Raw genomic sequence first — 12751 nt, 5'->3', positions numbered from 1 at the left:
TCCTACCGGCAGGGGCGACATTTCATAAGTGGTGAAGCAGGTCCGCAGGTATCTCTTTTCTCTCTATCTCCATCCTTGCCTCCCCTCCTACCTCCTCCTCCCCTCTCAATTTTTCTCTGTCTCTATCCAATAAATAAATATATATATATATATATTAAATTTAAAAAGAACAACAACGAGGGTCAGGTGGTAGCACAGCACAAACGCACGTGTTGTGAAGTGCAAGGACCGGCGTAAGGATCCCAGTTTGAGCCCCCGGCTCCCCACCTGCAGGGGAGTCGCTTCCCAGGCAGTGAAGCAGGTCTGCAGGTGTCTATCTTTATATATATATATATATATATGTATATATATATATATATATTATTTATTATTAATGAGAAAGATAGAAGGAGCGAAAGAAAGAACCAGACATCACTCTGGTACATGTGTTGCTGGGGATTGAACTCAGGACCTCATGCTTGAGAATCCAGTGCTTTATCCACTGCAACACCTCCTAGACCACTGCAGGTGACTATCTTTCTCTCCCCCTCTCTGTCTCCCCTCCTCAGAGATTTCTCTCTGTCCTATCCAACAACAACAATATCAATGACAAGAATAACAATAAGGACAACAATTGTAACAAAATGGGAAAAAATGGCCTCCAGGAGCAGTGGATTCGTAGTGCAGGCACCGAGCCCCAGCGATAACCCTGGAGGCAAAAAAAAAAAAATATATATATATATATATATATATATTAAATAAAATACATAAATAAAAAGAACAACAACAAAGAAGAGCTTTCATTTGGGGAAGGCTTGGGATCTGAACAGTGGAGAGGCTCTAAAGACCACTTTGCCCTTTATATAACCTTTATTACCCAGTCACCTATGCCTTGACTCTGGGAGACCCATCTCTGCTTTAAGCAATAGTGCCAGTCTTTTGAGTCACTGAGCAGTTCTCTTTGCTTGACAGACCAATTTTCAATGTTTGGCTCCTCTATAGATTCCTCTCTATCTTTGTGCTCTGTCTCTAGGCATTGAAGAGGCTCTGTGGTTACTCAGAGAGACCCAGGATGCATTCCTCCCAAAAGGCAGGCCCATTCTTACACGCTGATTGAGATCAATTCCATTCTACAGAAACAAGACCCGAGCCTTTAAAGTCACCCATTCAATATAACTGAAACTGCTAGAGCGCCTTTGCTCTCAACATGCTCATGGATATCTTCAACTGACATTGTGAGAAGCAGATCAGCTGCCTTCCTGAACCAACAGCCGCATCTGAGAGTGTGGCTATCAGATTCTGTCAGAGCTCCCAACCCTGCCCTGACTAGCCACTTACACAGAGCCAGAGGCTGTCAAAGTCCAAGGTGGGTGAGAGGGAATGCCACTGGGAGACTTCATTTGGACTGTTCAACTTCTTTCCAATGGATACAAAACTCTTTCCCGACCAGCGACGTAACCGAAAGCAGCCCATGTCCAGTTATCAGCAAGCATATTTCCTCCCCATTTGCACTGCCCCCCACACACACATTGATGGCATGTTTAGACCCAGCAGCTCCCGGTTCATTTAGGCAACACTATCTGTATGACAACCTCCTTTTCCTTCCGTAGATCTCCCTCTCTCATCCTCCTGTTCTCAGTGCACGTGAGCCCTGGACAACCCAAGACTTGATCCATTTCAAATGAAAGAAACTTTAGAAGGGGAGTGACAGGCCAGGAGTACCCAGGTTCACCTTGTTAGCAGAGACAGGCTTAGTTGACTCATGTTTCCAAATGAAATCTGGTACCCCCTTTGACAAGTCAAGGCTGTCATAAAAATGTCACAGAGAGGGGAGAGTCAAGCATTCTAATACTAATCTATTTTCTATAAATTCTTTTTCATTATCTTTATTTATTTATTGGATAGAGACAGCTGGAAATCAAGAGGGAATGGGGTGATATGGAGAGAAAGACACCTGCAGCACTGCTTTACTGTGGGGCTACATGTAAGCTTGATAGAGCTTAGAGAGAACTCCCCATCCTTGGATGGAAGTCTCAGAAGGTACCCTCTTGTGAGTCTCTCTCAACCAATGGGAGAAAAGGGGAGAAACTCAGACTTAGTTCTTTCCTTCTTGACTCTCAGGCCCATGAAACCTCACTGTCTATCTTCATTACTGCAGGCCACATGGCTGCCTACCTTAAGGTTCATTTACTCAAAGTTCACCTCACCTTCTGATCACAGAGGAGAACACACCTTACCACACACTCCTAGCAGTGCCCCTTGATGTCCTCAATTTGCATCAAACCTTGCTTATCTTCTCTCTGTTTTGCCTTAACTGGTTCAACCCCTCTTCTCCCCTCAAACGCCTTTGGGTAATTAAATGCCTGCATCAAGAGACTAATTATCTTGACCTTTATGTATCTGCATCAATTCTTGTCATACCAGTCCCCCTACCATAGGGGCAAGCTGATCTTTAAGAAACCTGTAATTTCTGACAAATTTGAATAATGTTCTTTGTTTGGTTTTCTATTTAAACCTTTGCCCACCTGCTAATAAAGGAGATGTGAGATCTGAGATCTGAGCACGCTGTAGTCTCCCCGGTGTCTTTACTTTGTGTTGTCCCTGAGCGAGAAAGAACTGGTCCATTACCTTTCTCCTGGAGATCATCCCGCCAGAAAGCCAACACTTTACCACTTGCAAGGCTTCCCCTGCATGTTGGGACCAAGAGCTTTAACCTGGGTCCTTGCAGTTGTAATATGGGTACTCAACCAGGTTCACCACCACCAGGACCTGAATTTTTTTTTTTTTTTTTTTTTTACCAGAGCACAGATCAACTCTGGTTTATAATGATGTGGGGAAATTGAACCTTGGACTTAGGAGACTCAGGCATGAGAGACTCTTTGCATAACCATTTTGCTATCTACCCCTGCCAAATTTTCTAAACTCCTTCTCTGTGTGTGTGTGTGTGCATTTGCCTTTCTGAACTGATTTTTTGTCTTCTGTGTCCAGAATTTTGACTATTATAGTAGTAAAGCATAAAGAGTATTATAGTTGGAAAAATAATGATGTCTTTTCCTATCTCTTTCTATGTAGAAATACACTGTATTTTCTGATAACCCAGTAGAACTCATTCTAGATCAGCCTCTCTCTCAACACCGAATTCTGAAATCTTGGCCAAGAAACTTTTTGTTTTTCTTGCCTTGGAATTCCTACAGTAAATAACTGTCTATATAATTCATTGAACAAATAAATATGTATCTCCTTGTGACATGTCTTCTCTGTTGCTTGGCCATTTAAATCTTAAACATTGTATTCATTTATGTGTTATCTGCCAACTGGATTATAGAGCCTTAATTCTTCCCCCATAGTTGGGGCTACACCACCTCTCAAATTCAAACACAAATATACAGCATATCATATGAGTTAGCTGATTTTTCAGAATCCTCTTGGCTTAAAACAAACTTCTGATTCTACAGAAATATTGTGGTTCCAAATATTATGATTGTTCTCTGATTCTATATGCCATTTCATTCAGATTGACCAAGTCATCAAAAATGTGCCCCCTGAAACAGCAGTAGTTCCCCAGAGCAAAGTCTGCCTTATGCTTTCATGCCTCCACGATACAGCGCAGCACCCCGGACACATGAAAGCATCAACTAAATCACACGGAACTGCAACAACTTTCCCGTCACATTCAGAAATACTGCCTCTCACTAAAGATGCACAGAATAGTTACAACTTCAGAACTCAACATTGTTTTTTCAGATTTTTTTTGTTTTTTTTTTGACATAAAAGGCAGAGCGAATGAAAGAGATTGGGGCATTCAATATTTCCTCAATGTGACAGGAGGGGCTCGGCTGATCCTGGGTCACACGCATGGCAACGCACCTCACTATCTGGGTAAAACATCTCACAGACCTTAAAACCCAAGCTTTAACCTTGGCTTTATTACTTGTTATATGATTTTATCTTTTTTTTTTTTTTACTTCTCTTGGTTTCCAAGAGAAAACAATAACCATTGCCTTTTTTTTTACTTCTCTTGGTTTCCAAGAGAAAACAATAACCATTGCCTTCCCTTTTAATATTGTTAATATTGTTAAGTGGAGCAAATGCAATCATCTGCTTATAAAGGACATTAAACAATATTTACTAAGCACTATGACACACTTGCTATAATACAAAAATATCTCATTTAAAACTTATGATCACTCATCTGGGGCCCTAGTTAGAGAATCCTTGGATTCACATACACATATGATGGGCCTAGACCTCTAAAGGGTCCCTCTTTCCACTACCACTAGATGCTTCCATGAGGAACAGCATCTGTGGGCCCTCCCCAGACCTTGTCCTCACCATAAAGCAATGACGGCAGGGATAGCCCCAGTCTCCAAAGGGAGGTTGGGGGTATGCTGCCCTGCCACTTGAAAAAGACTGGTCCTGAAATGAGTGCAGCCTGCAATGTTCCTCAGATGTGACCATGAGCTATAAGCTCAGACCAATAGGGACTTAGAGGTCACACAGGCTCTGATGCTAAATATAAATATGTATTTACATATGGGCCCTGGAGCAGGTGGATGGAGGTAAATAGTTAATTTTGGCCATAGAATTTTTTTTTTTTTTTAACCAAAGCACAGCTCAGCTCTGGAGGGGAATTGAATGGACTTGGGACTTGATGGAGCCTCAGGCTTCAGAGTCTGTTTGCATAACCATTATGCTATCTGCCCCAAGCCACAGAATTTTTTTTTTTATATAAGAATGGGAGCTACTCCCTGCCCTAATCCAACTCTGACACCATTCTCTCAGACAATACTCTCATCCAACCTCAGGCTAGCTACCAAACTCAAGCAAAACTACTCTAGTTGTGTGCCCCCAGGAACACACCTAAAATGGTTCTTCTAGCTTTCCTCTACCCTGAAGTCCCTAATCTCATCTGCTCTGATCCTACTTTTTGGTTCCTATTCATTAACCATCTTGTCTCAGCTTAAGTCATGCCACCTTCCAGACACCAAGTTACAGATGCTACCATGACTCCACACCAACTCCTCTGGACCCTCACATCTACAGAGCTCTGGTCCACTAGGGAAAGACAGAAACAGGCTGGGGGTCTGGATCGATCTGTCAACGCCCATGTTCAGCAGAGAAACAATTACAGAAGCCAGACCTCCTACCTCCTGCAACCCCAAAACAACCTTTATCCATACTCCCAGCAGCGGAGAAGTGATAGGAAGAAGCATAAGAGGGCTCTGAACTCCAGGTCCATCAGCACCCAGAGAAAGAGAAGGAAAAGGAAAGGGTAGTAACGGATTACTATGGAGGTAGTAATGTTGTCATGAGTGGCTTGGAGGGGAAGAGAGGATTGGATCAGGAAGAAAAGGGGGGCAACATCGCCCCGCCAGATATTCGTCAGGATGCGGCATCATCTAAGTTCATTGCCCACGTCTACGCTCGACTGGACCTGCCAATATACGCAGATATCTTCGCCCACCCTGTCCAACGCTTGACGTCTCGTCACCCAATCTGGTCCCCTATGCCTACACTGAACTTCTCTGTTCCAGTCTCTTGGAAACAGAGTTGGCAGTCAGCTGGGGTAAAGAACAAACACCTCATCACAGACCCCTGCAAGCGTCAACCCGGCTTTGACCTAGCACGTTATGATTGGGCCCTCCTCAATCGCTATCGAACAGGCCATGGCCGGTGCGCCGCTATGTTCCATCGCTGAGGAGCCAGAGACGACCCGAACTGCCCCTGCGGCTACAGACAGACTATGACCCACATAGTCAATGACTGCCACCTCTCCAGATTCAAAGGAGGTCTTGAAACTTTACATCAGGCTCCACCTGATGCTGTTGACTGGCTACGGAAGAAGGGCAAACGCTAGAAGAAGAAGGGGGGCAATTACGTATAAATGTAGACAGATAGTTGTAGAGATGATGTTTGGCCCATGTCTACAACTTTAGGGGAACTATATTGGCTTGCAGTGGGGAGACTGAAAACTCAGAACCCCAGTGGTGGGAAAGGTGTGGATTTTAACCCCTACTGACAGGTAAGTTTGTAAAATAAAGATAACAATAGAAGAAGGAGGAGGAGTAGAAGGAGGAGTAGGTGGAACAGAAGGAGGAGAACTGTGGGGAGGGGGCAGAATTTAAATTCACCAAAGAAATTTGTGGTTAGGTTAGGGTTAGGGTTAGGGTTAGGGTTAGGGTTAGGGTTAGGGTTAGGGGTCAGGGTTAGAGTTAGGGTTAGGGTTAGGGTTAGGGTTAGGGTAGGTCCATTCATACACCCCAGCCTATTTCTATTTTTCTCTAGTGAGGCAGAGAGAGTCAGGTTATTTGAAGTGATGGTGTATGAAAGGTAGGAGTTGGAGCTTGGTCTGAGGACACTGGGCATTTTTTTTGAGGGGCGACATGTCGGACTAGCTTCGCGAGCGGAGACAGACGACCACGGACTCATGGCTGGGTTGTACGCTGTATCTCTTTATTCATGTAGAACACAGCGCAGTCTAAACCAAGCTATGCTAAAACTAAACTAAACTGAAAACTCACAAACCTGTCCTTATATATACTTGCCAAGTAGGGTGTAAACAGGATGTGATGTAGAGAGGGTGGAGCGAAAAGAGAGTGGTGGAAAATCAGGGTGTCACAAGGAGAAGGGTGGATCAGGCGAGAATTCTACCACAGAACCACCAATGCCCTGGAGGGAGGGTGGTGCTTAGTGGTTTATGCAAATAGACCGCAGCTTTGAGTTCTTCTTCTTCTAGCGTTTGCCCTTCTTCCGTAGCCAGTCAACAGCATCAGGTTGAGCCTGATGTAAAGTTTCAAGACCTCCTTTGAATCTGGAGAGGTGGCAGTCGTTGACTATGTGGGTCATAGTCTGTCCGGAGCCACAGGGGCAGTTCGGGTCGTCTCTGGCTCTCCAGCGATGGAACATAGCGACGCACCGGCCATGGCCTGTTCGATAGTGATTGAGGAGGGTCCAATCATAACGTGCTAGGTCAAAGCCGGGTTGACGCTTGCAGGGGTCTGTGATAAGGTGTTTGTTCTTTACCTCAGCTGACTGCTAGCTCTGTTTCCAAGAGACTGGAACAGAGAAGTTCAGTGTAGGCGTAGGGGACCAGATTGGGTGACGAGACGTCAAGCGTTGAACAGGGTGGGCGAAGATATCCGAGTATATTGGCAGGTCCGGCAGCTTTGAGTGGGATCAAACCAATCCCATACAGGCATGCTGGTGCTTAGTTAAGCAGGATTAGAGACAGAAGCTGGGGGAGTTGGCATACTACCCAACAGCGACACAATTCAGAATCATTAAAGGAGAACACAAGGTCTGGGGCCAGTGGTAGTGCACCTTTTTAGGTGCACATACTACAGTGTGCAGTGACCCAGGTTCAAGTCTCTGGTCCCCATCTGCAGGGGGAAAGCTTCATGAGTGGTGAGCTGGGCTGCAGGTATCTCTCTGTCTCTTTCTCTATTTCCCCCTTCACTCTCAATTTCTGATAATCTCTATCCAATAAATAAATAAAGACAATAAAATTATATATACAGAGCACATTATATCTATATATAACTATATAACATAATATATATGACACAAGGCCTGTTGCCTAGAATCTTCGTCTGAGACTCTGGTTCAGCTTGATAATCCCTTGTTCATTTTGGAGGGAACAGGCAGCTATTCTTTGAAAACAAGATAGCTGTAGCAACACCCCAGCAGAAGGGAATTCAGGATACAGTTTCAAATAACTAAGAGTTAAAGGAATTCAAGGAACCCATAAATGACACATTCCTGCAGGGAAATATAGTGATTACTATTCATTTAGGTTAGCCTTTGGGATATCTTTTTCCTTTACTACCAAAAATGTCTTGGTAAGACAAAGAAGACAGTATCATAGCTTCTTCGGTAAGAAGCAGGAGGAAAAGGACTTTCTAAGCAATTTAGTCCATTTTCTCTTCCTCTGGGGGTGGGATGGGGGTTCCTGGGAGCATTATTTGTTTAGCTAGTTCTGAGTTCCATAATTAAAGAAAATCAATACTAAAAGAGACCTCAGAAAACAATGAGTGGTCCCTATGTTTAAGAGAGTAGATGACCTTGACGCAGAAAGGTTATGTTTTCCTCCAAGGTCACACAGTTAATTAGTAGCCATTAACTTTTATTCCCACGGGTTGGAGACACCATTGCTCTGTGTTCTATAAACTCACTTCAGTTCGGTGAATCACATTTGCCCTCACCCAGACAGACAAGCTGCCAGAGAGAAGTGCTGTTGTCCCAGACTTTCTTCCTCTCCAGAAGTTGAATCTCAATTTTTTCCCTTCGGGGTTAAGGAGTTACCTTTTATTCTTTCTGTATACTCAGCACTATGCATAGTGCTGGGAACATAATCCTGGCTGTCTATGCTGTGTTTTAGCTGAATCCACTCATTTTCATTCCTTTGCGTGTAGAAACTTTTGTGATACAGATATTTAACAAAAAGGTTGTCAGAGAATTAAATTCTAAAAAAAAAAAGGGGGGTGGGAGTCAGACGGTAGCATAGTGGGTTAAGTGCATGTGGCAGGAAGCACAAGGACCAGTGTAAGGATCCCGGTTCAAGCCCCTGGCTCCCCACCTGCAGGGGAGTCCCTTAACAGGCAGTGAAGCAGGTCTGCAGGTGTCTATTTTTCTCTCTTCTTCTCTGTCTTCCCCTCCTCTCTCCATTTCTCTCTGTCCTATCTAAGATGACATCAACAACAACAATTACTACTATAACAATAAAAACCAACAAGGGCAACAAAAGGGAAAATAAATAAATATAAAATAAAAAAAAAGTCTAAAAAAAAAAAAGAATTCCAAAGACAACACTCAAACATCCGCCAAATTATATGATCTGCTTGCTGCCTGCAGCCCTGCTTCACCACTCCTGAAGCTTCCACCCTGCAGGTGGGGAACAGGGGCTTGAACCTGGGTCCTTGTGCACTGTACTGTGTGCACTTAACCAGGCGTGCCACTTCCAGACTCCATTAATCCTTTTTTTAAATGATTTATTTATTTATTTTTAAATATTTATTTATTCCCCTTTGTTGCCCTTGTTTTATTGTTGTAGTTATTATTGTTGTCGTCATTGTTGGATAGGACAGAGAGAAATGGAGAGAGGAGGGGAAGACAGAGGGGAGGAGAGAAAGACAGACACCTGCAGACCTGCTTCACCGCCTGTGAAGCGACTTCCCTGCAGGTGGGGAGCCGGGGCTCGAACCAGGATCCTTACGCTGGTCCTTGTGCTTCCTGCCACATGCGCTTAACCCACTGTGCTACCGCCCGACTCCCTTAAGGATTTATTTTATCTATTTCATATGTGAGGAAGAGATGGTTTCATATGAGAGAGAGAAAAGACAAGAGAAAAGAAGAGAAGAGAAGAGAAGAGAAGAGAAGAGAAGAGAAGAGAAGAGAAGAGAGAAACTAGAGCACCACTCCGGTACATGTAATGGCGTTGTGCCGGGTGGGCTTCCCAACAGACCACCAAGAGACAAGATTGGGTATGCAAGCGCAAAGGAGTTTTATTTCTAGCCCAGGCTTGGGTCAGGCCCCGTCACGGACACAGACTCAGCTGCTCCAGGTGCTGACGACCCAGATCCCAACTACTGAGCTTCATTTATAGGAATTTCTAAGCACATTGAGGAAGCAGTAATTATTGAGCAAACATTATACAGTTCCCGTCAGGGCAAGGGGGTTCTAAAAATTTTCTAACTGCCCATCAGTTTAATGTAAGTTTCGGTAACTACCTGTTTTCCAAATAAGTTTCGGTAACTACCTGTTTTCCAAACTACATTCCTCCACCTCATTTCCCCGAAACTGTTCCACCTGGTTCCTTTCTTATTCCCGTAAATTGCCCATGCTGAGAACAATGTAATGTTGGCTTGGACCTCCATCTTCCAACAATATCAGGGACAGAACCAAGAGACTTAGGCAGGCAAGTCCTGCACTTTACCAGCTAAGCTATCTTTCCTCGGTTGCCAGAATATCATCCTTGAAGTGGAGCCGAAACTCTTAGAGTACTTCCGTTCTTCCATGTGAAACTCATAGTGAGCAAGCAGAAGGTCACAAAGTCTTTGAGGGCCAGATGATGAAGTGGCAAGTACATTTCTGAAAGGAATTCCCACTGATCCCTGAAGGCAGACTTAGGCTCATTTTGGAAACATCCCATAAGTTGGAAAAACTGATCCCAAGAGAAGAAAACCAAGCCAGAAAAAGGGTGGGAGTGGGACACAGTCTGATGTGGGTCCATCCCTGTATAAGTCAACTGCTCTACTCTGGGCCTTTGCCTAGGAGGAAACTCCCTACTCCTGACTGACCCCTGGAAGATCTAGAAAACCCAGCTGTAAGCATATGACTTGCTCAGGCCAGCTTGTCACTGGAGCTAAGAAACGACACTCCCCCCCAACACACACACACACACACACACACACACACACACACACACACACACACACACACACACACACACACCTGAGAGCAGACACAAAGGACCAGCCATCAATCCTTAGTCCTGAAGGTCAAACTGGGGCTGCCTTGCACTGCGCGACTGGCTTCATTCAAGGTCTTGGTGGCGGTGGTCCTAAAACTCTCTCCACACTGACACTGTCTAGAAGGGGGGTATATTAGCTAGGGTGGTTCCAGAAGCAGAGCACTTGCATGAAGTGAGTAGTGATTCATTGTCTCAGAGTCTTGGAAGCTGAACGTTTACAGATGGGCACCTTCTCCTTGAGTCCCAGCAAGACCTTATCTCTCTGTGTGTGGCTCTCTCACTCTCTCTTGTCATACTGAATTAGGGACCTACCTTTATGACCTTGTGGACCCTGAGTGACCTCTTTGAAGGGTCTACCTCCAATGGAGCCCTCACCCAGGGCTAGAATGTCAGCCTGTGATCCTGGAGACATCAAATTCATCCACAATAAAGAGAAACCTGCTTTGTTTCTTTCCTATCACCGGTGCATCTCTGATCAGGTGGGGAAGCTCCTTATTCTCCTTAGTATTTTCTCAAAGAGAGCTCTGTGCTTGATTTAGGAAAACAAACAAACAAACAAACAAACAAAACCTAGGAGGACAGTCATCTGCTAAGGGAGTTCTTAAAATCAGGGTCTGAAAATCACAATTAAGAGGGGGGTAGATGAAACTCAGGCTACTGGCAGGAGTGTTTGTGTTACCTTGGCCTCCCAGCCAAGGTGGGAGGCCAAAACAAATAAACAAACAGCTGGAGAAGGGAAGGAGCAAGTCTGGAAAGTTCTCTCCAGAAAAAGCAGCAGCTAGGCAGGCAGACCACAGAGAGCAGGCCGCCTGATTTACACAGGTATGGTGAGAGCAGTCTGGAGGCTGCGGCCCCACTCAGCCAAACGCCATGTGTGCATGAAATTAGAATGTCAACATTTGATTCATGCTGCCAAGCTGTGACTGTGAAACAAATTATGTCAGTGGGTGGTAACTGCACTATTAGTCTAAGCAGATAACATTTAACTAGAAAGAGAGGCCCGGGGTCTTCCAGCCTCCTCTCTATTATTATTTTAATATCCACATGGTCCGATGAAGATGGGATACAATTTTGAGAAAAGGGAACACGGTCTATAATGTGGGAGGCTTACAGGAACCCCTGGCCCTTGGAATGAAGTTTCCTTCCTTCCCCTCCACCCCTCAAGCCCCCTTTACATTTGCTGTGTAAATCAGGTAAAAAACAAACAAACAGACAAACAAAAAAAAAGTTAGGGTTTTTCTCAACTACCACCAGCCCTTCAAGTGAGTTCAAAGTGGCTGTGCTATTTGTGAGGGTAATCTAAACCACAATTAAGTACTTGCTCTCTTAGAAAGGGGAGTCTTTCATTCCTGAGCAGAAGCTCTGGCAATTCTGTCCTGCCATTGCATATCAATGAAAGAGGAAGTAGCCAGGACTCTGAGTAGTTTCTTCCAACTAACTTCCTGGATGCCCCACAAAATAATTCCCCCATCCCTGAGATGAGTGTAGATGCTTGAGCTGAAACCTGTTTTTATCCACACCATTGATTTAAGCGTATCCTTATTTAAAATTGATCTTTTTTAAAGTAGTGTGCAGTTGGAAATTTGCTGAGGAATTTCAGACACACACACACACAGGTAGGGATTTGGTTGGTGTGTATTTTCTTCATCAAGATGCTCAGTGAAGACACAGTTACTGGCAACTTAAACTTGGCCTGTGAAATGACAATTTCTTCATGTAATGAGGCGCACATGTTTCTCCATGGGAGCCCCACTTCTGTAACTAGCAATATGGGAAGACATCAGTTCCAAGTTTTATTCCATTACAAACACCCGTGTAGTTAAAGTTAATGCTGTGAAAAATCTGACGTGTAGCAGTGAAATGTTTATAGAAGCAGCTCTCTCCAGACTCACTAGACCAAGCAGACTATATAGACTAGCCACAGGATTAGCTAGAAAACAGAATACTGAGAGGTTCCCCTGTGGGGGTGGGTAGGGGTGAAGTCCCTGGAGGAGACTAGAGTTGGTGAAGAGCCTCAACATCTGTTTAGAATACTTTTCACTCCTAGTGAGGAAGGTAGGTATCTCTTTCTGGCTAAGCATAACCGCCTGTGATAGAAACGTCTCTTCCTCTCTCCACTCAAGAGGTATCAAAAATGTATCCAAAATGGCAGCATGGTGCTTCTCTTCTGAAAAAGCTGTCAAGGCTTTTTATAAAAGGGAACTACTAATAAGGTTGATTTATTCTTAGATAGACTTTCTATTTCTCCTTGAGGAGAAAAAAAAACTAGAAAACTGACCAAAAAGAGCGCAGGCTCTCGCTGAC

Source organism: Erinaceus europaeus, chromosome 16, assembly GCF_950295315.1.
Source record: "Erinaceus europaeus chromosome 16, mEriEur2.1, whole genome shotgun sequence".
Lineage (NCBI taxonomy): Eukaryota > Metazoa > Chordata > Mammalia > Eulipotyphla > Erinaceidae > Erinaceus > Erinaceus europaeus.
Note: the sequence above shows the minus strand (reverse complement) of the source record.